Source organism: Oncorhynchus mykiss, chromosome 15 (assembly GCF_013265735.2).
Source record: "Oncorhynchus mykiss isolate Arlee chromosome 15, USDA_OmykA_1.1, whole genome shotgun sequence".
Lineage (NCBI taxonomy): Eukaryota > Metazoa > Chordata > Actinopteri > Salmoniformes > Salmonidae > Oncorhynchus > Oncorhynchus mykiss.
In genome coordinates, this window is record NC_048579.1 from 41,479,847 (window position 1) to 41,504,450 (window position 24,604).

Genomic DNA, 24,604 nt, shown 5'->3' on the forward strand with positions numbered 1-24,604 from the left:
TGTGTCATGTTTTGACAAACATTGTTCTCGCTCTGCCGCATTTCACCAAAGATGAAGAGGTGTGACATCAGCGGTTATGAAGGTTTGAGAAGCATCCAGTGCAAAAAAAGTGACATTTCTAGTTTAAAACAGACAGATTCCAATGGGGATTTTTTATTTTATTCATGTACCGGTGCGTCAATCGGATCAAATGAAATGAGATCCAATTGATTTTGATGTCTACTTTTTAATTTTTTTAATCTACATTAGCTCTTTCTTCATTTGTTTCTTGCTGTTACAGCTAATGAAGATTGAATCTGATGAATTACAGAGTATTTGAACTAAAACCTGGTCAACTGCTTGGAAGACAGCTATGCTCACAAGTATACCACCAACACTCACGTTATTCACTGTGGCCTGGCACCATCGACCTGTCAATCCAAATCCTCAACGTCATTACTGCCGACTGCAATAAAAATGCCTTTGATAAAACGGCTCGTTGGTCTAGGGGTATGATTCTCGCTTCGGGTGCGAGAGGTCCCGGGTTCAAATCCCGGACGAGCCCATGTGTAGAGCCTTTAACAATCTGAAAGAGGTGGTTCTTGGGCAACAGTTTGGAGTGCAGACCAAGGTGGATGAGTGATAAAGGCAATGGATTGCTAATCCATTGTGCTCTGCACTCGTGGGTTCAGCATCGCACAGCATTTATTAATTTCTTCCTTGGTTAAAAAATCTGTCATTTTAACCGGTACATAGATTACCTTCAGACGAGTGGCGTGACCCTTGTGGGGGTCGTAGAGCAAAACTGAGAACGACATTGTGTTTGTGAGAGTCTCCCCTTTCCATGGAATGGTCAAACAATTTTGTAGGTCAAACCGTTCGGAAGCTACAGCCATTTGTATGAGAAGACTGATTTTCGGGATGTGTCATGTTTTGACAAACATTGTTCTCGCTCTGCCGCATTTCACCAAAGATGCAGAGGTGTGACATCCGCGGTTATGAAGGTTTGAGAAGCATCCAGTGCAAAAAAAGTGACATTTCTAGTTTAAAACAGACAGATTCCAATGGGGATTTTTTATTTTATTCATGTACCGGTGCGTCAATCGGATCAAATGAAATGAGATCCAATTGATTTTGATGTCTACTTTTTAATTTTTTTAATCTACATTAGCTCTTTCTTCATTTGTTTCTTGCTGTTACAGCTAATGAAGATTGAATCTGATGAATTACAGAGTATTTGAACTAAAACCTGGTCAACTGCTTGGAAGACAGCTATGCTCACAAGTATACCACCAACACTCACGTTATTCACTGTGGCCTGGCACCATCGACCTGTCAATCCAAATCCTCAACGTCATTACTGCCGACTGCAATAAAAATGCCTTTGATAAAACGGCTCGTTGGTCTAGGGGTATGATTCTCGCTTCGGGTGCGAGAGGTCCCGGGTTCAAATCCCGGACGAGCCCATGTGTAGAGCCTTTAACAATCTGAAAGAGGTGGTTCTTGGGCAACAGTTTGGAGTGCAGACCAAGGTGGATGAGTGATAAAGGCAATGGATTGCTAATCCATTGTGCTCTGCACTCGTGGGTTCAGCATCGCATTTATTAATTTCTTCCTTGGTTAAAAAATTTGTCATTTTAACCGGTACATAGATTACCTTCAGACGAGTGGCGTGACCCTTGTGGGGGTCGTAGAGCAAAACTGAGAACGACATTGTGTTTGTGAGAGTCTCCCCTTTCCATGGAATGGTCAAACAATTTTGTAGGTCAAACCGTTCGGAAGCTACAGCCATTTGTATGAGAAGACTGATTTTCGGGATGTGTCATGTTTTGACAAACATTGTTCTCGCTCTGCCGCATTTCACCAAAGATGCAGAGGTGTGACATCAGCGGTTATGAAGGTTTGAGAAGCATCCAGTGCAAAAAAAGTGACATTTCTAGTTTAAAACAGACAGATTCCAATGGGGATTTTTTATTTTATTCATGTACCGGTGCGTCAATCGGATCAAATGAAATGAGATCCAATTGATTTTGATGTCTACTTTTTAATTTTTTTAATCTACATTAGCTCTTTCTTCATTTGTTTCTTGCTGTTACAGCTAATGAAGATTGAATCTGATGAATTACAGAGTATTTGAACTAAAACCTGGTCAACTGCTTGGAAGACAGCTATGCTCACAAGTATACCACCAACACTCACGTTATTCACTGTGGCCTGGCACCATCGACCTGTCAATCCAAATCCTCACCGTCATTGCTGGCGATTGCAAAAAAACACCTTAGATAAAGTGGCTCGTTGGTCTAGGGGTATGATTCTCGCTTCGGGTGTGAGAGGTCCCGGGTTCAAATCCCGGATGAGCCCATTTGTAGAGCTTTTAACAATCAGAGACAGGCGGTTCTTGGGCAACTGGTTGGAGTGCTGAACGAGGTGGATGAGTGATAAAGGCAATGGACTGCTAATCCATTGTACTCTGCACTCGTGGGTTCAACATCGCACAACATTTATTCATTTCTTCCTTGGTTAAAAAATCTGTCATTTTAACCGGTACATAGATTACCTTCAGACGAGTCCCGTGACCCTTGTGGAGGTCGTAGAGCAAAACTGAGAAGGACATTGTGTTTGTGAGAGTCTCCCCTTTCCATGTAATGGTCAAACGATTTTGTAGGTCAAACCGGTCAGGAAGCTACAGCCATTTGTATGAGAAGACACATTTTCAGGATATGTCATGTTTTGACTAATATTGCTCTCGCTCTGCCGCATTTCACCAAAGATGCAGAGGAGTGACATCAGCGGTTATGGAGGTTTGAGAAGCATCCAGTGCAAAATAAGTGACATTTCTAGTTTAAAACAGACAGATTCCAATGGGGATTTTTAATTTTATTCACGTACCGGTGCGTCAATCGGATCAAATGAAATGAGATCCAATTGATTTTGATGTCTACTTTTTCATTTTTTTAATCTACATTTAGCTCTTTCTTCATTTGTTTCTTGCTGTTACAGCTAATGAAGATTGAATCTGAAAGACTCAGCAGATGAATTACAGAGTATTTGAACTGAAACCTGATCAACTGCTTTGAAGATAGCTATGCTCACAAGTATACCACCAACACTCACTTGATTCACTGTGGCCTGGCACCATCAACCTGTCAATCCAAATCCTCACCGTCATTGCTGGCAATTGCAAAAAAACACCTTAGATAAAGTGGCTCGTTGGTCTAGGGGTATGATTCTCGCTTCGGGTGCGAGAGGTCCTGGGTTCAAATCCCGGATGAGCCCATTTGTAGAGCTTTTAACAATCAGAGACAGGCGGTTCTTGGGCAACTGGTTGGAGTGCTGAACGAGGTGGATGAGTGATAAAGGCAATGGACTGCTAATCCATTGTGCTCTGCACTAGTGGGTTCAACATCGCACAACATTTATTAATTTCTTCCTTGGTTAAAAAATCTGTCATTTTAACCGGTACATAGATTACCTTCAGACGAGTCCCGTGACCCTTGTGGAGGTCGCAGAGCAAAACTGAGAAGGACATTGTGTTTGTGAGAGTCTCCCCTTTCCATGTAATGGTCAAACGATTTTGTAGGTCAAACCGGTCAGGAAGCTACAGCCATTTGTATGAGAAGACACATTTTCGGGATATGTCATGTTTTGACTAACATTGCTCTCGCTCTGCCGCATTTCACCAAAGATGCAGAGGAGTGACATCAGCGGTTATGGAGGTTTGAGAAGCATCCAGTGCAAAATAAGTGACATTTCTAGTTTAAAACAGACAGATTCCAATGGGGATTTTTAATTTTATTCACGTACCGGTGCGTCAATCGGATCAAATGAAATGAGATCCAATTGATTTTGATGTCTACTTTTTCATTTTTTCAATCTACATTTAGCTCTTTCTTCATTTGTTTCTTGCTGTTACAGCTAATGAAGATTGAATCTGAAAGACTCAGCAGATGAATTACAGAGTATTTGAACTGAAACCTGATCAACTGCTTTTAAGATAGCTATGCTCACAAGTATACCACCAACACTCACTTGATTCACTGTGGCCTGGCACCATCGACCTGTCAATCCAAATCCTCACCGTCATTGCTGGCGATTGCAAAAAAACACCTTAGATAAAGTGGCTTGTTGGTCTAGGGCTATGAGTCTCACTTCGGGTGCGAGAGGTCCTGGGTTCAAATCCCGGATGAGCCCATTTGTAGAGCTTTTAACAATCAGAGACAGGCGGTTCTTGGGCAACTGGTTGGAGTGCTGAACGAGGTGGATGAGTGATAAAGGCAATGGACTGCTAATCCATTGTGCTCTGCACTCGTGGGTTCAACATCTCACAACATTTATTCATTTCTTCCTTGGTTAAAAAATCTGTCATTTTAACCGGTACATAGATTACCTTCAGACGAGTCCCGTGACCCTTGTGGAGGTCGTAGAGCAAAACTGAGAAGGACATTGTGTTTGTGAGAGTCTCCCCTTTCCATGTAATGGTCAAACGATTTTGTAGGTCAAACCGGTCAGGAAGCTACAGCCATTTGTATGAGAAGACACATTTTCAGGATATGTCATGTTTTGACTAACATTGCTCTCGCTCTGCCGCATTTCACCAAAGATGCAGAGGAGTGACATCAGCGGTTATGGAGGTTTGAGAAAATAAGTGACATTTCTAGTTTAAAACAGACAGATTCCAATGGGGATTTTTAATTTTATTCACGTACCGGTGCGTCAATCGCATCAAATGAAATCCAATTGATTTTGATGTCTACTTTTTCATTTTTTTAATCTACATTTAGCTCTTTCTTCATTTGTTTCTTGCTGTTACAGCTAATGAAGATTGAATCTGAAAGACTCAGCAGATGAATTACAGAGTATTTGAACTGAAACCTGATCAACTGCTTTGAAGATAGCTATGCTCACAAGTATACCACCAACACTCACTTGATTCACTGTGGCCTGGCACCATCGACCTGTCAATCCAAATCCTCACCGTCATTGCTGGCGATTGCAAAAAAACACCTTAGATAAATTGGCTCGTTGGTCTAGGGGTATGATTCTCGCTTCGGGTGCGAGAGGTCCTGGGTTCAAATCCCGGATGAGCCCATTTGTAGAGCTTTTAACAATCAGAGACAGGCGGTTCTTGGGCAACTGGTTGGAGTGCTGAACGAGGTGGATGAGTGATAAAGGCAATGGACTGCTAATCCATTGTGCTCTGCACTCGTGGGTTCAACATCGCACAACATTTATTCATTTCTTCCTTGGTTAAAAAATCTGTCATTTTAACCGGTACATAGATTACCTTCAGACGAGTCCCGTGACCCTTGTGGAGGTCGTAGAGCAAAACTGAGAAGGACATTGTGTTTGTGAGAGTCTCCCCTTTCCATGTAATGGTCAAACGATTTTGTAGGTCAAACCGGTCAGGAAGCTACAGCCATTTGTATGAGAAGACACATTTTCGGGATATGTCATGTTTTGACTAACATTGCTCTCGCTCTGCCGCATTTCACCAAAGATGCAGAGGAGTGACATCAGCGGTTATGAAGGTTTGAGAAGCATCCAGTGCAAAATAAGTGACATTTCTAGTTTAAAACAGACAGATTCCAATGGGGATTTTTAATTTTATTCACGTACCGGTGCGTCAATCGGATCAAATGAAATGAGATCCAATTGATTTTGATGTCTACTTTTTCATTTTTTTAATCTACATTTAGCTCTTTCTTCATTTGTTTCTTGCTGTTACAGCTAATGAAGATTGAATCTGAAAGACTCAGCAGATGAATTACAGAGTATTTGAACTGAAACCTGATCAACTGCTTTGAAGATAGCTATGCTCACAAGTATACCACCAACACTCACTTGATTCACTGTGGCCTGGCACCATCGACCTGTCAATCCAAATCCTCACCGTCATTGCTGGCGATTGCAAAAAAACACCTTAGATAAAGTGGCTTGTTGGTCTAGGGGTATGATTCTCGCTTCGGGTGCGAGAGGTCCCGGCTTCAAATCCCGGATGAGCCCATTTGTAGAGCTTTTAACAATCAGAGACAGGCGGTTCTTGGGCAACTGGTTGGAGTGCTGAACGAGGTGGATGAGTGATAAAGGCAATGGACTGCTAATCCATTGTGCTCTGCACTCGTGGGTTCAACATCGCACAACATTTATTCATTTCTTCCTTGGTTAAAAAATCTGTCATTTTAACCGGTACATAGATTACCTTCAGACGAGTCCCGTGACCCTTGTGGAGGTCGTAGAGCAACACTGAGAAGGACATTGTGTTTGTGAGAGTCTCCCCTTTCCATGTAATGGTCAAACGATTTTGTAGGTCAAACCGGTCAGGAAGCTACAGCCATTTGTATGAGAAGACACATTTTCAGGATATGTCATGTTTTGACTAACATTGCTCTCGCTCTGCCGCATTTCACCAAAGATGCAGAGGAGTGACATCAGCGGTTATGGAGGTTTGAGAAGCATCCAGTGCAAAATAAGTGACATTTCTAGTTTAAAACAGACAGATTCCAATGGGGATTTTTAATTTTATTCACGTACCGGTGCGTCAATCGCATCAAATGAAATGAGATCCAATTGATTTTGATGTCTACTTTTTCATTTTTTTAATCTACATTTAGCTCTTTCTTCATTTGTTTCTTGCTGTTACAGCTAATGAAGATTGAATCTGAAAGACTCAGCAGATGAATTACAGAGTATTTGAACTGAAACCTGATCAACTGCTTTGAAGATAGCTATGCTCACAAGTATACCACCAACACTCACTTGATTCACTGTGGCCTGGCACCATCGACCTGTCAATCCAAATCCTCACCGTCATTGCTGGCGATTGCAAAAAAACACCTTAGATAAATTGGCTCGTTGGTCTAGGGGTATGATTCTCGCTTCGGGTGCGAGAGGTCCCGGGTTCAAATCCCGGATGAGCCCATTTGTAGAGCTTTTAACAATCAGAGACAGGCGGTTCTTGGGCAACTGGTTGGAGTGCTGAACGAGGTGGATGAGTGATAAAGGCAATGGACTGCTAATCCATTGTGCTCTGCACTCGTGGGTTCAACATCGCACAACATTTATTCATTTCTTCCTTGGTTAAAAAATCTGTCATTTTAACCGGTACATAGATTACCTTCAGACGAGTCCCGTGACCCTTGTGGAGGTCGTAGAGCAAAACTGAGAAGGACATTGTGTTTGTGAGAGTCTCCCCTTTCCATGTAATGGTCAAACGATTTTGTAGGTCAAACCGGTCAGGAAGCTACAGCCATTTGTATGAGAAGACACATTTTCGGGATATGTCATGTTTTGACTAACATTGCTCTCGCTCTGCCGCATTTCACCAAAGATGCAGAGGAGTGACATCAGCGGTTATGAAGGTTTGAGAAGCATCCAGTGCAAAATAAGTGACATTTCTAGTTTAAAACAGACAGATTCCAATGGGGATTTTTAATTTTATTCACGTACCGGTGCGTCAATCGGATCAAATGAAATGAGATCCAATTGATTTTGATGTCTACTTTTTCATTTTTTAAATCTACATTTAGCTCTTTCTTCATTTGTTTCTTGCTGTTACAGCTAATGAAGATTGAATCTGAAAGACTCAGCAGATGAATTACAGAGTATTTGAACTGAAACCTGATCAACTGCTTTGAAGATAGCTATGCTCACAAGTATACCACCAACACTCACTTGATTCACTGTGGCCTGGCACCATCGACCTGTCAATCCAAATCCTCACCGTCATTGCTGGCGATTGCAAAAAAACACCTTAGATAAAGTGGCTCGTTGGTCTAGGGGTATGATTCTCGCTTCGGGTGCGAGAGGTCCTGGCTTCAAATCCCGGATGAGCCCATTTGTAGAGCTTTTAACAATCAGAAACAGGCGGTTCTTGGGCAACTGGTTGGAGTGCTGAACGAGGTGGATGAGTGATAAAGGCAATGGACTGCTAATCCATTGTGCTCTGCACTCGTGGGTTCAACATCGCACAACATTTATTCATTTCTTTCTTGGTTAAAAAATCTGTCATTTTAACCGGTACATAGATTACCTTCAGACGAGTCCCGTGACCCTTGTGGAGGTCGTAGAGCAACACTGAGAAGGACATTGTGTTTGTGAGAGTCTCCCCTTTCCATGTAATGGTCAAACGATTTTGTAGGTCAAACCGGTCAGGAAGCTACAGCCATTTGTATGAGAAGACACATTTTCGGGATATGTCATGTTTTGACTAACATTGCTCTCGCTCTGCCGCATTTCACCAAAGATGCAGAGGAGTGACATCAGCGGTTATGGAGGTTTGAGAAGCATCCAGTGCAAAATAAGTGACATTTCTAGTTTAAAACAGACAGATTCCAATGGGAATTTTTAATTTTATTCACGTACCGGTGCGTCAATCGCATCAAATGAAATGAGATCCAATTGATTTTGATGTCTACTTTTTCATTTTTTTAATCTACATTTAGCTCTTTCTTCATTTGTTTCTTGCTGTTACAGCTAATGAAGATTGAATCTGAAAGACTCAGCAGATGAATTACAGAGTATTTGAACTGAAACCTGATCAACTGCTTTGAAGATAGCTATGCTCACAAGTATACCACCAACACTCACTTCATTCACTGTGGACTGGCACCATCGACCTGTCAATCCAAATCCTCACCGTCATTGCTGGCGATTGCAAAAAAACACCTTAGATAAAGTGGCTCGTTGGTCTAGGGGTATGATTCTCGCTTCGGGTGCGAGAGGTCCCGGCTTCAAATCCCGGATGAGCCCATTTGTAGAGCTTTTAACAATCAGAGACAGGCGGTTCTTGGGCAACTGGTTGGAGTGCTGAACGAGGTGGATGAGTGATAAAGGCAATGGACTGCTAATCCATTGTGCTCTGCACTCGTGGGTTCAACATCGCACAACATTTATTCATTTCTTCCTTGGTTAAAAAATCTGTCATTTTAACCGGTACATAGATTACCTTCAGACGAGTCCCGTGACCCTTGTGGAGGTCGTAGAGCAAAACTGAGATACAAACTGTGTTTGTGAGAGTCTCCCCTTTCCATGTAATGGTCAAACGATTTTGTAGGTCAAACCGGTCAGGAAGCTACAGCCATTTGTATGAGAAGACACATTTTCGGGATATGTCATGTTTTGACTAACATTGCTCTCGCTCTGCCGCATTTCACCAAAGATGCAGAGGAGTGACATCAGCGGTTATGGAGGTTTGAGAAGCATCCAGTGCAAAATAAGTGACATTTCTAGTTTAAAACAGACAGATTCCAATGGGGATTTTTAATTTTATTCACGTACCGGTGCGTCAATCGGGTCAAATGAAATGAGATCCAATTGATTTTGATGTCTACTTTTTCATTTTTTTAATCTACATTTAGCTCTTTCTTCATTTGTTTCTTGCTGTTACAGCTAATGAAGATTGAATCTGAAAGACTCAGCAGATGAATTACAGAGTATTTGAACTGAAACCTGATCAACTGCTTTGAAGATAGCTATGCTCACAAGTATACCACCAACACTCACTTGATTCACTGTGGCCTGGCACCATCGACCTGTCAATCCAAATCCTCACCGTCATTGCTGGCGATTGCAAAAAAACACCTTAGATAAAGTGGCTTGTTGGTCTAGGGGTATGATTCTCACTTCGGGTGCGAGAGGTCCCGGGTTCAAATCCCGGATGAGCCCATTTGTAGAGCTTTTAACAATCAGAAACAGGCGGTTCTTGGGCAACTGGTTGGAGTGCTGAACGAGGTGGATGAGTGATAAAGGCAATGGACTGCTAATCCATTGTGCTCTGCACTCGTGGGTTCAACATCGCACAACATTTATTCATTTCTTCCTTGGTTAAAAAATCTGTCATTTTAACCGGTACATAGATTACCTTCAGACGAGTCCCGTGACCCTTGTGGAGGTCGCAGAGCAACACTGAGAAGGACATTGTGTTTGTGAGAGTCTCCCCTTTCCATGTAATGGTCAAACGATTTTGTAGGTCAAACCGGTCAGGAAGCTACAGCCATTTGTATGAGAAGACACATTTTCGGGATATGTCATGTTTTGACTAACATTGCTCTCGCTCTGCCGCATTTCACCAAAGATGCAGAGGAGTGACATCAGCGGTTATGGAGGTTTGAGAAGCATCCAGTGCAAAATAAGTGACATTTCTAGTTTAAAACAGACAGATTCCAATGGGAATTTTTAATTTTATTCACGTACCGGTGCGTCAATCGCATCAAATGAAATGAGATCCAATTGATTTTGATGTCTACTTTTTCATTTTTTTAATCTACATTTAGCTCTTTCTTCATTTGTTTCTTGCTGTTACAGCTAATGAAGATTGAATCTGAAAGACTCAGCAGATGAATTACAGAGTATTTGAACTGAAACCTGATCAACTGCTTTGAAGATAGCTATGCTCACAAGTATACCACCAACACTCACTTCATTCACTGTGGACTGGCACCATCGACCTGTCAATCCAAATCCTCACCGTCATTGCTGGCGATTGCAAAAAAACACCTTAGATAAAGTGGCTCGTTGGTCTAGGGGTATGATTCTCGCTTCGGGTGCGAGAGGTCCCGGCTTCAAATCCCGGATGAGCCCATTTGTAGAGCTTTTAACAATCAGAGACAGGCGGTTCTTGGGCAACTGGTTGGAGTGCTGAACGAGGTGGATGAGTGATAAAGGCAATGGACTGCTAATCCATTGTGCTCTGCACTCGTGGGTTCAACATCGCACAACATTTATTCATTTCTTCCTTGGTTAAAAAATCTGTCATTTTAACCGGTACATAGATTACCTTCAGACGAGTCCCGTGACCCTTGTGGAGGTCGTAGAGCAACACTGAGAAGGACATTGTGTTTGTGAGAGTCTCCCCTTTCCATGTAATGGTCAAACGATTTTGTAGGTCAAACCGGTCAGGAAGCTACAGCCATTTGTATGAGAAGACACATTTTCAGGATATGTCATGTTTTGACTAACATTGCTCTCGCTCTGCCGCATTTCACCAAAGATGCAGAGGAGTGACATCAGCGGTTATGGAGGTTTGAGAAGCATCCATTGCAAAATAAGTGACATTTCTAGTTTAAAACAGACAGATTCCAATGGGAATTTTTAATTTTATTCACGTACCGGTGCGTCAATCGCATCAAATGAAATGAGATCCAATTGATTTTGATGTCTACTTTTTAATTTTTTTAATCTACATTTAGCTCTTTCTTCATTTGTTTCTTGCTGTTACAGCTAATGAAGATTGAATCTGAAAGACTCAGCAGATGAATTACAGAGTACTTGAACTGAAACCTGATCAACTGCTTTGAAGATAGCTATGCTCACAAGTATACCACCAACACTCACTTGATTCACTGTGGCCTGGCACCATCGACCTGTCAATCCAAATCCTCACCGTCATTGCTGGCGATTGCAAAAAAACACCTTAGATAAAGTGGCTCGTTGGTCTAGGGCTATGATTCTCACTTCGGGTGTGAGAGGTCCTGTGTTCAAATCCCGGATGAGCCCATTTGTAGAGCTTTTAACAATCAGAGACAGGCGGTTCTTGGGCAACTGGTTGGAGTGCTGAACGAGGTGGATGAGTGATAAAGGCAATGGACTGCTAATCCATTGTGCTCTGCACTCGTGGGTTCAACATCGCACAACATTTATTCATTTCTTCCTTGGTTAAAAAATCTGTCATTTTAACCGGTACATAGATTACCTTCAGACGAGTCCCGTGACCCTTGTGGAGGTCGTAGAGCAAAACTGAGAAGGACATTGAGTTTGTGAGAGTCTCCCCTTTCCATGTAATGGTCAAACGATTTTGTAGGTCAAACCGGTCAGGAAGCTACAGCCATTTGTATGAGAAGACACATTTTCAGGATATGTCATGTTTTGACTAACATTGCTCTCGCTCTGCCGCATTTCACCAAAGATGCAGAGGAGTGACATCAGCGGTTATGGAGGTTTGAGAAGCATCCAGTGCAAAATAAGTGACATTTCTAGTTTAAAACAGACAGATTCCAATGGGGATTTTTAATTTTATTCACGTACCGGTGCGTCAATCGGATCAAATGAAATGAGATCCAATTGATTTTGATGTCTACTTTTTCATTTTTTTAATCTACATTTAGCTCTTTCTTCATTTGTTTCTTGCTGTTACAGCTAATGAAGATTGAATCTGAAAGACTCAGCAGATGAATTACAGAGTATTTGAACTGAAACCTGATCAACTGCTTTGAAGATAGCTATGCTCACAAGTATACCACCAACACTCACTTGATTCACTGTGGCCTGGCACCATCGACCTGTCAATCCAAATCCTCACCGTCATTGCTGGCGATTGCAAAAAAACACCTTAGATAAAGTGGCTTGTTGGTCTAGGGGTATGATTCTCACTTCGGGTGCGAGAGGTCCCGGGTTCAAATCCCGGATGAGCCCATTTGTAGAGCTTTTAACAATCAGAAACAGGCGGTTCTTGGGCAACTGGTTGGAGTGCTGAACGAGGTGGATGAGTGATAAAGGCAATGGACTGCTAATCCATTGTGCTCTGCACTCGTGGGTTCAACATCGCACAACATTTATTCATTTCTTCCTTGGTTAAAAAATCTGTCATTTTAACCGGTACATAGATTACCTTCAGACGAGTCCCGTGACCCTTGTGGAGGTCGTAGAGCAACACTGAGAAGGACATTGTGTTTGTGAGAGTCTCCCCTTTCCATGTAATGGTCAAACGATTTTGTAGGTCAAACCGGTCAGGAAGCTACAGCCATTTGTATGAGAAGACACATTTTCAGGATATGTCATGTTTTGACTAACATTGCTCTCGCTCTGCCGCATTTCACCAAAGATGCAGAGGAGTGACATCAGCGGTTATGGAGGTTTGAGAAGCATCCAGTGCAAAATAAGTGACATTTCTAGTTTAAAACAGACAGATTCCAATGGGAATTTTTAATTTTATTCACGTACCGGTGCGTCAATCGCATCAAATGAAATGAGATCCAATTGATTTTGATGTCTACTTTTTCATTTTTTTAATCTACATTTAGCTCTTTCTTCATTTGTTTCTTGCTGTTACAGCTAATGAAGATTGAATCTGAAAGACTCAGCAGATGAATTACAGAGTATTTGAACTGAAACCTGATCAACTGCTTTGAAGATAGCTATGCTCACAAGTATACCACCAACACTCACTTGATTCACTGTGGCCTGGCACCATCGACCTGTCAATCCAAATCCTCACCGTCATTGCTGGCGATTGCAAAAAAAACACCTTAGATAAAGTGGCTCGTTGGTCTAGGGCTATGATTCTCACTTCGGGTGTGAGAGGTCCCGTGTTCAAATCCCGGATGAGCCCATTTGTAGAGCTTTTAACAATCAGAGACAGGCGGTTCTTGGGCAACTGGTTGGAGTGCTGAACGAGGTGGATGAGTGATAAAGGCAATGGACTGCTAATCCATTGTGCTCTGCACTCGTGGGTTCAACATCGCACAACATTTATTCATTTCTTCCTTGGTTAAAAAATCTGTCATTTTAACCGGTACATAGATTACCTTCAGACGAGTCCCGTGACCCTTGTGGAGGTCGTAGAGCAACACTGAGAAGGACATTGTGTTTGTGAGAGTCTCCCCTTTCCATGTAATGGTCAAACAATTTTGTAGGTCAAACCGGTCAGGAAGCTACAGCCATTTGTATGAGAAGACACATTTTCAGGATATGTCATGTTTTGACTAACATTGCTCTCGCTCTGCCGCATTTCACCAAAGATGCAGAGGAGTGACATCAGCGGTTATGGAGGTTTGAGAAGCATCCAGTGCAAAATAAGTGACATTTCTAGTTTAAAACAGACAGATTCCAATGGGGATTTTTAATTTTATTCACGTACCGGTGCGTCAATCGCATCAAATGAAATGAGATCCAATTGATTTTGATGTCTACTTTTTCATTTTTTTAATCTACATTTAGCTCTTTCTTCATTTGTTTCTTGCTGTTACAGCTAATGAAGATTGAATCTGAAAGACTCAGCAGATGAATTACAGAGTATTTGAACTGAAACCTGATCAACTGCTTTGAAGATAGCTATGCTCACAAGTATACCACCAACACTCACTTGATTCACTGTGGCCTGGCACCATCGACCTGTCAATCCAAATCCTCACCGTCATTGCTGGCGATTGCAAAAAAACACCTTAGATAAAGTGGCTCGTTGGTCTAGGGCTATGATTCTCACTTCGGGTGTGAGAGGTCCCGTGTTCAAATCCCGGATGAGCCCATTTGTAGAGCTTTTAACAATCAGAGACAGGCGGTTCTTGGGCAACTGGTTGGAGTGCTGAACGAGGTGGATGAGTGATAAAGGCAATGGACTGCTAATCCATTGTGCTCTGCACTCGTGGGTTCAACATCGCACAACATTTATTCATTTCTTCCTTGGTTAAAAAATCTGTCATTTTAACCGGTACATAGATTACCTTCAGACGAGTCCCGTGACCCTTGTGGAGGTCGTAGAGCAAAACTGAGAAGGACATTGTGTTTGTGAGAGTCTCCCCTTTCCATGTAATGGTCAAACGATTTTGTAGGTCAAACCGGTCAGGAAGCTACAGCCATTTGTATGAGAAGACACATTTTCAGGATATGTCATGTTTTGACTAACATTGCTCTCGCTCTGCCGCATTTCACCAAAGATGCAGAGGAGTGACATCAGCGGTTATGGAGGTTTGAGAAGCATCCAGTGCAAAATAAGTGACATTTCTAGTTTAAAACAGACAGATTCCAATGGGGATTTTTAATTTTATTCACGTACCGGTGCGTCAATCGGATCAAATGAAATGAGATCCAATTGATTTTGATGTCTACTTTTTCATTTTTTTAATCTACATTTAGCTCTTTCTTCATTTGTTTCTTGCTGTTACAGCTAATGAAGATTGAATCTGAAAGACTCAGCAGATGAAAATACAGAGTATTTGAACTGAAACCTGATCAACTGCTTTGAAGATAGCTATGCTCACAAGTATACCACCAACACTCACTTGATTCACTGTGGCCTGGCACCATCGACCTGTCAATCCAAATCCTCACCGTCATTGCTGGCGATTGCAAAAAAACACCTTAGATAAAGTGGCTTGTTGGTCTAAGGGTATGATTCTCACTTCGGGTGCGAGAGGTCCCGGGTTCAAATCCCAGATGAGCCCATTTGTAGAGCTTTTAACAATCAGAAACAGGCGGTTCTTGGGCAACTGGTTGGAGTGCTGAACGAGGTGGATGAGTGATAAAGGCAATGGACTGCTAATCCATTGTGCTCTGCACTCGTGGGTTCAACATCGCACAACATTTATTAATTTCTTCCTTGGTTAAAAAATCTGTCATTTTAACCGGTACATAGATTACCTTCAGACGAGTCCCGTGACCCTTGTGGAGGTCGTAGAGCAACACTGAGAAGGACATTGTGTTTGTGAGAGTCTCCCCTTTCCATGTAATGGTCAAACGATTTTGTAGGTCAAACCGGTCAGGAAGCTACAGCCATTTGTATGAGAAGACACATTTTCAGGATATGTCATGTTTTGACTAACATTGCTCTCGCTCTGCCGCATTTCACCAAAGATGCAGAGGAGTGACATCAGCGGTTATGGAGGTTTGAGAAGCATCCAGTGCAAAATAAGTGACATTTCTAGTTTAAAACAGACAGATTCCAAAGGGGATTTTTAATTTTATTCACGTACCGGTGCGTCAATCGGATCAAATGAAATCCAATTAATTTTGATGTCTACTTTTTCATTTTTTTAATCTACATTTAGCTCTTTCTTCATTTGTTTCTTGCTGTTACAGCTAATGAAGATTGAATCTGAAAGACTCAGCAGATGAATTACAGAGTATTTGAACTGAAACCTGATCAACTGCTTTGAAGATAGCTATGCTCACAAGTATACCACCAACACTCACTTGATTCACTGTGGCCTGGCACCATCGACCTGTCAATCCAAATCCTCACCGTCATTGCTGGCGATTGCAAAAAAACACCTTAGATAAAGTGGCTCGTTGGTCTAGGGGTATGATTCTCGCTTCGGGTGCGAGAGGTACAGGATTCAAATCCCGGATGAGCCCATTTGTAGAGCTTTTAACAATCAGAGACAGGCGGTTCTTGGGCAACTGGTTGGAGTGCTGAACGAGGTGGATGAGTGATAAAGGCAATGGACTGCTAATCCATTGTGCTCTGCACTCGTGGGTTCAACATCGCACAACATTTATTCATTTCTTCCTTGGTTAAAAAATCTGTCATTTTAACCGGTACATAGATTACCTTCAGACGAGTCCCGTGACCCTTGTGGAGGTCGTAGAGCAAAACTGAGAAGGACATTGTGTTTGTGAGAGTCTCCCCTTTCCATGTAATGGTCAAACGATTTTGTAGGTCAAACCGGTCAGGAAGCTACAGCCATTTGTATGAGAAGACACATTTTCAGGATATGTCATGTTTTGACTAACATTGCTCTCGCTCTGCCGCATTTCACCAAAGATGCAGAGGAGTGACATCAGCGGTTATGGAGGTTTGAGAAGCATCCAGTGCAAAATAAGTGACATTTCTAGTTTAAAACAGACAGATTCCAATGGGGATTTTTTATTTTATTCACGTACCGGTGCGTCAATCGGATCAAATGAAATGAGATCCAATTGATTTTGATGTCTACTTTTTCATTTTTTTAATCTACATTTAGCTCTTTCTTCATTTGTTTCTTGCTGTTACAGCTAATGAAGATTGAATCTGAAAGACTCAGCAGATGAATTACAGAGTATTTGAACTGAAACCTGATCAACTGCTTTGAAGATAGCTATGCTCACAAGTATACCACCAACACTCACTTGATTCACTGTGGCCTGGCACCATCGACCTGTCAATCCAAATCCTCACCGTCATTGCTGGCGATTGCAAAAAAACACCTTAGATAAAGTGGCTTGTTGGTCTAGGGGTGTGATTCTCACTTCGGGTGCGAGAGGTCCCGGGTTCAAATCCCGGATGAGCCCATTTGCAGAGCTTTCAACAATCAGAAACAGGCGGTTCTTGGGCAACTGGTTGGAGTGCTGAACGAGGTGGATGAGTGATAAAGGCAATGGACTGCTAATCCATTGTGCTCTGCACTCGTGGGTTCAACATCGCACAACATTTATTCATTTCTTCCTTGGTTAAAAAATCTGTCATTTTAACCGGTACATAGATTACCTTCAGACGAGTCCCGTGACCCTTGTGGAGGACGTAGAGCAACACTGAGAAGGACATTGTGTTTGTGAGAGTCTCCCCTTTCCATGTAATGGTCAAACGATTTTGTAGGTCAAACCGGTCAGGAAGCTACAGCCATTTGTATGAGAAGACACATTTTCAGGATATGTCATGTTTTGACTAACATTGCTCTCGCTCTGCCGCATTTCACCAAAGATGCAGAGGAGTGACATCAGCGGTTATGGAGGTTTGAGAAGCATCCAGTGCAAAATAAGTGACATTTGTAGTTTAAAACAGACAGATTCCAATGGAGATTTTTAATTTTATTCACGTACCGGTGCGTCAATCGCATCAAATGAAATGAGATCCAATTGATTTTGATGTCTACTTTTTCATTTTTTTAATCTACATTTAGCTCTTTCTTCATTTGTTTCTTGCTGTTACAGCTAATGAAGATTGAATCTGAAAGACTCAGCAGATGAATTACAGAGTATTTGAACTGAAACCTGATCAACTGCTTTGAAGATAGCTATGCTCACAAGTATACCACCAACACTCACTTGATTCACTGTGGCCTGGCACCATCGACCTGTCAATCCAAATCCTCACCGTCATTGCTGGCGATTGCAAAAAAACACCTTAGATAAAGTGGCTTGTTGGTCTAGGGGTGTGATTCTCACTTCGGGTGCGAGAGGTCCCGGGTTCAAATCCCGGATGAGCCCATTTGTAGAGCTTTCAACAATCAGAAACAGGCGGTTCTTGGGCAACTGGTTGGAGTGCTGAACGAGGTGGATGAGTGATAAAGGCAATGGACTGCTAATCCATTGTGCTCTGCACTCGTGGGTTCAACATCGCACAACATTTATTCATTTCTTCCTTGGTTAAAAAATCTGTCATTTTAACCGGTACATAGATTACCTTCAGACGAGTCCCGTGACCCTTGTGGAGGACGTAGAGCAACACTGAGAAGGACATTGTGTTTGTGAGAGTCTCCCCTTTCCATGTAATGGTCAAACGATTTTGTAGGTCAAACCGGTCAGGAAGCTACAGCCATTTGTATGAGAAGACACATTTTCAGGATATGTCATGTTTTGACTAACATTGCTCTCGCTCTGCCGCATTTCACCAAAGATGCAGAGGAGTGACATCAGCGGTTATGGAGGTTTGAGAAGCATCCAGTGCAAAATAAGTGACATTTGTAGTTTAAAACAGACAGATTCCAATGGAGATTTTTAATTTTATTCACGTACCGGTGCGTCAATCGCATCAAATGAAATGAGATCCAATTGATTTTGATGTCTACTTTTTCATTTTTTTAATCTACATTTAGCTCTTTCTTCATTTGTTTCTTGCTGTTACAGCTAATGAAGATTGAATCTGAAAGACTCAGCAGATGAATTACAGAGTATTTGAACTGAAACCTGATCAACTGCTTTGAAGATAGCTATGCTCACAAGTATACCACCAACACTCACTTGATTCACTGTGGCCTGGCACCATCGACCTGTCAATCCAAATCCTCACCGTCATTGCTGGCGATTGCAAAAAAACACCTTAGATAAAGTGGCTCGTTGGTCTAGGGCTATGATTCTCACTTTGGGTGTGAGAGGTCCCGGGTTCAAATCCCAGATGAGCCCATTTGTAGAGCTTTTAACAATCAGAGATAGGCGGTTCTTGGGCAACTGGTTGGAGTGCTGAACGAGGTGGATGAGTGATAAAGGCAATGGACTGCTAATCCATTGTGCTCTGCACTCGTGGGTTCAACATCGCACAACATTTATTCATTTCTTCCTTGGTTAAAAAATCTGTCATTTTAACCGGTACATAGATTACCTTCAGACGAGTCCCGTGACCCTTGTGGAGGTCGTAGAGCAAAACTGAGAAGGACATTGTGTTTGTGAGAGTCTCCCCTTTCCATGTAATGGTCAAACGATTTTGTAGGTCAAACCGGTCAGGAAGCTACAGCCATTTGTATGAGAAGACACATTTTCAGGATATGTCATGTTTTGACTAACATTGCTCTCGCTCTGCCGCATTTCACCAAAGATGCAGAGGAGTGACATCAGCGGTTATGGAGGTTTGAGAAGCATCCAGTGCAAAATAAGTGACATTTCTAGTTTAAAACAGACAGATTCCAATGGGGATTTTTAATTTTATTCACGTACCGGTGCGTCAATCGGATCAAATGAAATGAGATCCAATTGATTTTGATGTCTACTTTTTCATTTTTTTAATCTACATTTAGCTCTTTCTTCATTTGTTTCTTGCTGTTACAGCTAATGAAGATTGAATCTGAAAGACTCAGCAGATGAATTACAGAGTATTTGAACTGAAACCTGATCAACTGCTTTGAAGATAGCTATGCTCACAAGTATACCACCAACACTCACTTGATTCACTGTGGCCTGGCACCATCGACCTGTCAATCCAAATCCTCACCGTCATTGCTGGTGATTGCAAAAAAACACCTTAGATAAAGTGGCTCGTTGGTCTAGGGCTATGATTCTCACTTCGGGTGTGAGAGGTCCGGGGTTCAAATCCCGGATGAGCCCATTTGTAGAGCTTTTAACAATCAGAGACAGGCGGTTCTTGGGCAACTGGTTGGAGTGCTGAACGAGGTGGATGAGTGATAAAGGCAATGGACTACTAATCCATTGTGCTCTGCACTCGTGGGTTCAACATCGCACAACATTTATTCATTTCTTCCTTGGTTAAAAAATCTGTCATTTTAACCGGTACATAGATTACCTTCAGACGAGTCCCGTGACCCTTGTGGAGGTCGTAGAGCAAAACTGAGAAGGACATTGTGTTTGTGAGAGTCTCCCCTTTCCATGTAATGGTCAAACGATGTTGTAGGTCAAACCGGTCAGGAAGCTACAGCCATTTGTATGAGAAGACACATTTTCAGGGTTATGTCATGTTTTGACTAACATTGCTCTCGCTCTGCCGCATTTCACCAAAGATGCAGAGGTGTGACATCAGCGGTTGTGGAGGTTTGAGAAGCATCCAGTGCAAAATAAGTGACATTTCTAGTTTAAAACAGACAGCTTCCAATGGGGATGTTTCATTTTATTCACGTACCGGTGCGTCAATCGGATCAAATGAAATGAGATCCAATTGATTTTGATGTCTACTTTTTCATTTTTTTAATCTACATTAGCTCTTTCTTCATTTGTTTGTTGCTGTTACAGCTAATGAAGATTGAATCTGAAAGACTCAGCAGGTGAATTACAAAGTATTTGAACTGAAACCTGGTCAACTGCTTGGAAGACAGCGATGCTCACAAGTATACCACCAACTCTCACGTGATTCACTGTGGCCTGGCACCATCGACCTGTCAATCCAAATCCTCACCGTCATTGCTGGCGACTGCAAAAAAACACGTTAGATAAAGTGGCTCGTTGGTCTAGGGGTATGATTCTAGCTTCGGGTGCGAGAGATCCCATGTTCAAATCCCGGATGACCCCATTTGTAGAGCTTTTAACAATCAGAGATAGGCGGTTCTTGGGCAACTGGTTGGAGTGCTGAACGAGGTGGATGAGTGATAAAGGCAATGGACTGCTAATCCATTGTGCTCTGCACTCGTGGGTTCAACATCGCACAACATTTATTCATTTCTTCCTTGGTTAAAAAATCTGTCATTTTAACCGGTACATAGATTACCTTCAGACGAGTCCCGTGACCCTTGTGGAGGTCGTAGAGCAAAACTGAGAAGGACATTGTGTTTGTGAGAGTCTCCCCTTTCCATGTAATGGTCAAACGATTTTGTAGGTCAAACCGGTCAGGAAGCTACAGCCATTTGTATGAGAAGACACATTTTCGGGATATGTCATGTTTTGACTAACATTGCTCTCGCTCTGCCGCATTTCACCAAAGATGCAGAGGAGTGACATCAGCGGTTATGGAGGTTTGAGAAGCATCCAGTGCAAAATAAGTGACATTTCTAGTTTAAAACAGACAGATTCCAATGGGGATTTTTAATTTTATTCACGTACCGGTGCGTCAATCGGATCAAATGAAATGAGATCCAATTGATTTTGATGTCTACTTTTTCATTTTTTTAATCTACATTTAGCTCTTTCTTCATTTGTTTCTTGCTGTTACAGCTAATGAAGATTGAATCTGAAAGACTCAGCAGATGAATTACAGAGTATTTGAACTGAAACCTGATCAACTGCTTTGAAGATAGCTATGCTCACAAGTATACCACCAACACTCACTTGATTCACTGTGGCCTGGCACCATCGACCTGTCAATCCAAATCCTCACCGTCATTGCTGGCGATTGCAAAAAAACACCTTAGATAAAGTGGCTCGTTGGTCTAGGGCTATGATTCTCACTTCGGGTGTGAGAGGTCCGGGGTTCAAATCCCGGATGAGCCCATTTGTAGAGCTTTTAACAATCAGAGACAGGCGGTTCTTGGGCAACTGGTTGGAGTGCTGAACGAGGTGGATGAGTGATAAAGGCAATGGACTGCTAATCCATTGTGCTCTGCACTCGTGGGTTCAACATCGCACAACATTTATTCATTTCTTCCTTGGTTAAAAAATCTGTCATTTTAACCGGTACATAGATTACCTTCAGACGAGTCCCGTGACCCTTGTGGAGGTCGTAGAGCAAAACTGAGAAGGACATTGTGTTTGTGAGAGTCTCCCCTTTCCATGTAATGGTCAAACGATTTTGTAGGTCAAACCGGTCAGGAAGCTACAGCCATTTGTATGAGAAGACACATTTTCAGGGTTATGTCATGTTTTGACTAACATTGCTCTCGCTCTGCCGCATTTCACCAAAGATGCAGAGGTGTGACATCAGCGGTTGTGGAGGTTTGAGAAGCATCCAGTGCAAAATAAGTGACATTTCTAGTTTAAAACAGACAGCTTCCAATGGGGATGTTTCATTTTATTCACGTACCGGTGCGTCAATCGGATCAAATGAAATGAGATCCAATTGATTTTGATGTCTACTTTTTAATTTTTTTAATCTACATTAGCTCTTTCTTCATTTGTTTGTTGCTGTTACAGCTAATGAAGATTGAATCTGAAAGACTCAGCAGGTGAATTACAAAGTATTTGAACTGAAACCTGGTCAACTGCTTGGAAGACAGCGATGCTCACAAGTATACCACCAACTCTCACGTGATTCACTGTGGCCTGGCACCATCGACCTGTCAATCCAAATCCTCACCGTCATTGCTGGCGACTGCAAAAAAACACGTTAGATAAAGTGGCTCGTTGGTCTAGGGGTATGATTCTAGCTTCGGGTGCGAGAGATCCCATGTTCAAATCCCGGATGACCCCATTTATAGAGCTTTTAACAATCAGAGATAGGCGGTTCTTGGGCAACTGGTTGGAGTGCTGAACGAGGTGGATGAGTGATAAAGGCAATGGACTGCTAATCCATTGTGGTCTGCACTCGTGGGTTCAACATCGCACAACATTTATTCATTTCTTCCTTGGTTAAAAAATCTGTCATTTTAACCGGTACATAGATTACCTTCAGACGAGTCCCGTGACCCTTGTGGAGGTCGTAGAGCAAAACTGAGAAGGACATTGTGTTTGTGAGAGTCTCCCCTTTCCATGTAATGGTCAAACGATTTTGTAGGTCAAACCGGTCAGGAAGCTACAGCCATTTGTATGAGAAGACACATTTTCGGGATATGTCATGTTTTGACTAACATTGCTCTCGCTCTGCCGCATTTCACCAAAGATGCAGAGGAGTGACATCAGCGGTTATGGAGGTTTGAGAAGCATCCAGTGCAAAATAAATGACATTTCTAGTTTAAAACAGACAGATTCCAATGGGGATTTTTAATTTTATTCACGTACCGGTGCGTCAATCGGATCAAATGAAATGAGATCCAATTGATTTTGATGTCTACTTTTTCATTTTTTTAATCTACATTTAGCTCTTTCTTCATTTGTTTCTTGCTGTTACAGCTAATGAAGATTGAATCTGAAAGACTCAGCAGATGAATTACAGAGTATTTGAACTGAAACCTGATCAACTGCTTTGAAGATAGCTATGCTCACAAGTATACCACCAACACTCACTTGATTCACTGTGGCCTGGCACCATCGACCTGTCAATCCAAATCCTCACCGTCATTGCTGGCGATTGCAAAAAAACACCTTAGATAAAGTGGCTCGTTGGTCTAGGGCTATGATTCTCACTTCGGGTGTGAGAGGTCCGGGGTTCAAATCCCGGATGAGCCCATTTGTAGAGCTTTTAACAATCAGAGACAGGCGGTTCTTGGGCAACTGGTTGGAGTGCTGAACGAGGTGGATGAGTGATAAAGGCAATGGACTGCTAATCCATTGTGCTCTGCACTCGTGGGTTCAACATCGCACAACATTTATTCATTTCTTCCTTGGTTAAAAAATCTGTCATTTTAACCGGTACATAGATTACCTTCAGACGAGTCCCGTGACCCTTGTGGAGGTCGTAGAGCAAAACTGAGAAGGACATTGTGTTTGTGAGAGTCTCCCCTTTCCATGTAATGGTCAAACGATTTTGTAGGTCAAACCGGTCAGGAAGCTACAGCCATTTGTATGAGAAGACACATTTTCGGGATATGTCATGTTTTGACTAACATTGCTCTCGCTCTGCCGCATTTCACCAAAGATGCAGAGGAGTGACATCAGCGGTTATGGAGGTTTGAGAAGCATCCAGTGCAAAATAAGTGACATTTCTAGTTTAAAACAGACAGCTTCCAATGGGGATGTTTCATTTTATTCACGTACCGGTGCGTCAATCGGATCAAATGAAATGAGATCCAATTGATTTTGATGTCTACTTTTTAATTTTTTTAATCTACATTAGCTCTTTCTTCATTTGTTTGTTGCTGTTACAGCTAATGAAGATTGAATCTGAAAGACTCAGCAGGTGAATTACAAAGTATTTGAACTGAAACCTGGTCAACTGCTTGGAAGACAGCGATGCTCACAAGTATACCACCAACTCTCACGTGATTCACTGTGGCCTGGCACCATCGACCTGTCAATCCAAATCCTCACCGTCATTGCTGGCGACTGCAAAAAAACACATTAGATAAAGTGGCTCGTTGGTCTAGGGGTTTGATTCTAGCTTCGTGTGCAAGAGATCCCATGTTCAAATCCCGGATGACCCCATTTGTAGAGCTTTTAACAATCAGAGATAGGCGGTTCTTGGGCAACTGGTTGGAGTGCTGAACGAGGTGGATGAGTGATAAAGGCAATGGACTGCTAATCCATTGTGCTCTGCACTCGTGGGTTCAACATCGCACAACATTTATTCATTTCTTCCTTGGTTAAAAAATCTGTCATTTTAACCGGTACATAGATTACCTTCAGACGAGTCCCGTGACCCTTGTGGAGGTCGTAGAGCAAAACTGAGAAGGACATTGTGTTTGTGAGAGTCTCCCCTTTCCATGTAATGGTCAAACGATTTTGTAGGTCAAACCGGTCAGGAAGCTAC

The 24,604-nt window shown here is 42.2% G+C and overlaps 12 non-coding genes across 12 annotated transcripts; all 12 read left to right on the plus strand.

Moving 5' to 3' along the window:
- The first annotated feature begins 472 nt into the window (after nt 1-472).
- Nucleotides 473-544, plus strand: trnap-cgg. Its single transcript has one exon. It is a non-coding gene; the product is annotated as a tRNA-Pro (tRNA).
- Nucleotides 545-1,373: 829 nt separating this feature from the next.
- trnap-cgg lies at nt 1,374-1,445 on the plus strand. The gene has a single exon. It is a non-coding gene; the product is annotated as a tRNA-Pro (tRNA).
- Nucleotides 1,446-2,268: 823 nt separating this feature from the next.
- trnap-cgg lies at nt 2,269-2,340 on the plus strand. Its single transcript has one exon. It is a non-coding gene; the product is annotated as a tRNA-Pro (tRNA).
- An 843-nt stretch (nt 2,341-3,183) lies between these two features.
- Nucleotides 3,184-3,255, plus strand: trnap-cgg. Its single transcript has one exon. It is a non-coding gene; the product is annotated as a tRNA-Pro (tRNA).
- Nucleotides 3,256-4,995: 1,740 nt separating this feature from the next.
- trnap-cgg lies at nt 4,996-5,067 on the plus strand. The gene has a single exon. It is a non-coding gene; the product is annotated as a tRNA-Pro (tRNA).
- An 843-nt stretch (nt 5,068-5,910) lies between these two features.
- trnap-cgg lies at nt 5,911-5,982 on the plus strand. Its single transcript has one exon. It is a non-coding gene; the product is annotated as a tRNA-Pro (tRNA).
- Nucleotides 5,983-6,825: 843 nt separating this feature from the next.
- trnap-cgg lies at nt 6,826-6,897 on the plus strand. The gene has a single exon. It is a non-coding gene; the product is annotated as a tRNA-Pro (tRNA).
- An 843-nt stretch (nt 6,898-7,740) lies between these two features.
- trnap-cgg lies at nt 7,741-7,812 on the plus strand. Its single transcript has one exon. It is a non-coding gene; the product is annotated as a tRNA-Pro (tRNA).
- Nucleotides 7,813-8,655: 843 nt separating this feature from the next.
- Nucleotides 8,656-8,727, plus strand: trnap-cgg. Its single transcript has one exon. It is a non-coding gene; the product is annotated as a tRNA-Pro (tRNA).
- An 843-nt stretch (nt 8,728-9,570) lies between these two features.
- On the plus strand, nt 9,571-9,642 carry trnap-cgg. Its single transcript has one exon. It is a non-coding gene; the product is annotated as a tRNA-Pro (tRNA).
- An 843-nt stretch (nt 9,643-10,485) lies between these two features.
- On the plus strand, nt 10,486-10,557 carry trnap-cgg. Its single transcript has one exon. It is a non-coding gene; the product is annotated as a tRNA-Pro (tRNA).
- A 1,758-nt stretch (nt 10,558-12,315) lies between these two features.
- trnap-cgg lies at nt 12,316-12,387 on the plus strand. Its single transcript has one exon. It is a non-coding gene; the product is annotated as a tRNA-Pro (tRNA).
- Nucleotides 12,388-24,604: the final 12,217 nt, after the last annotated feature.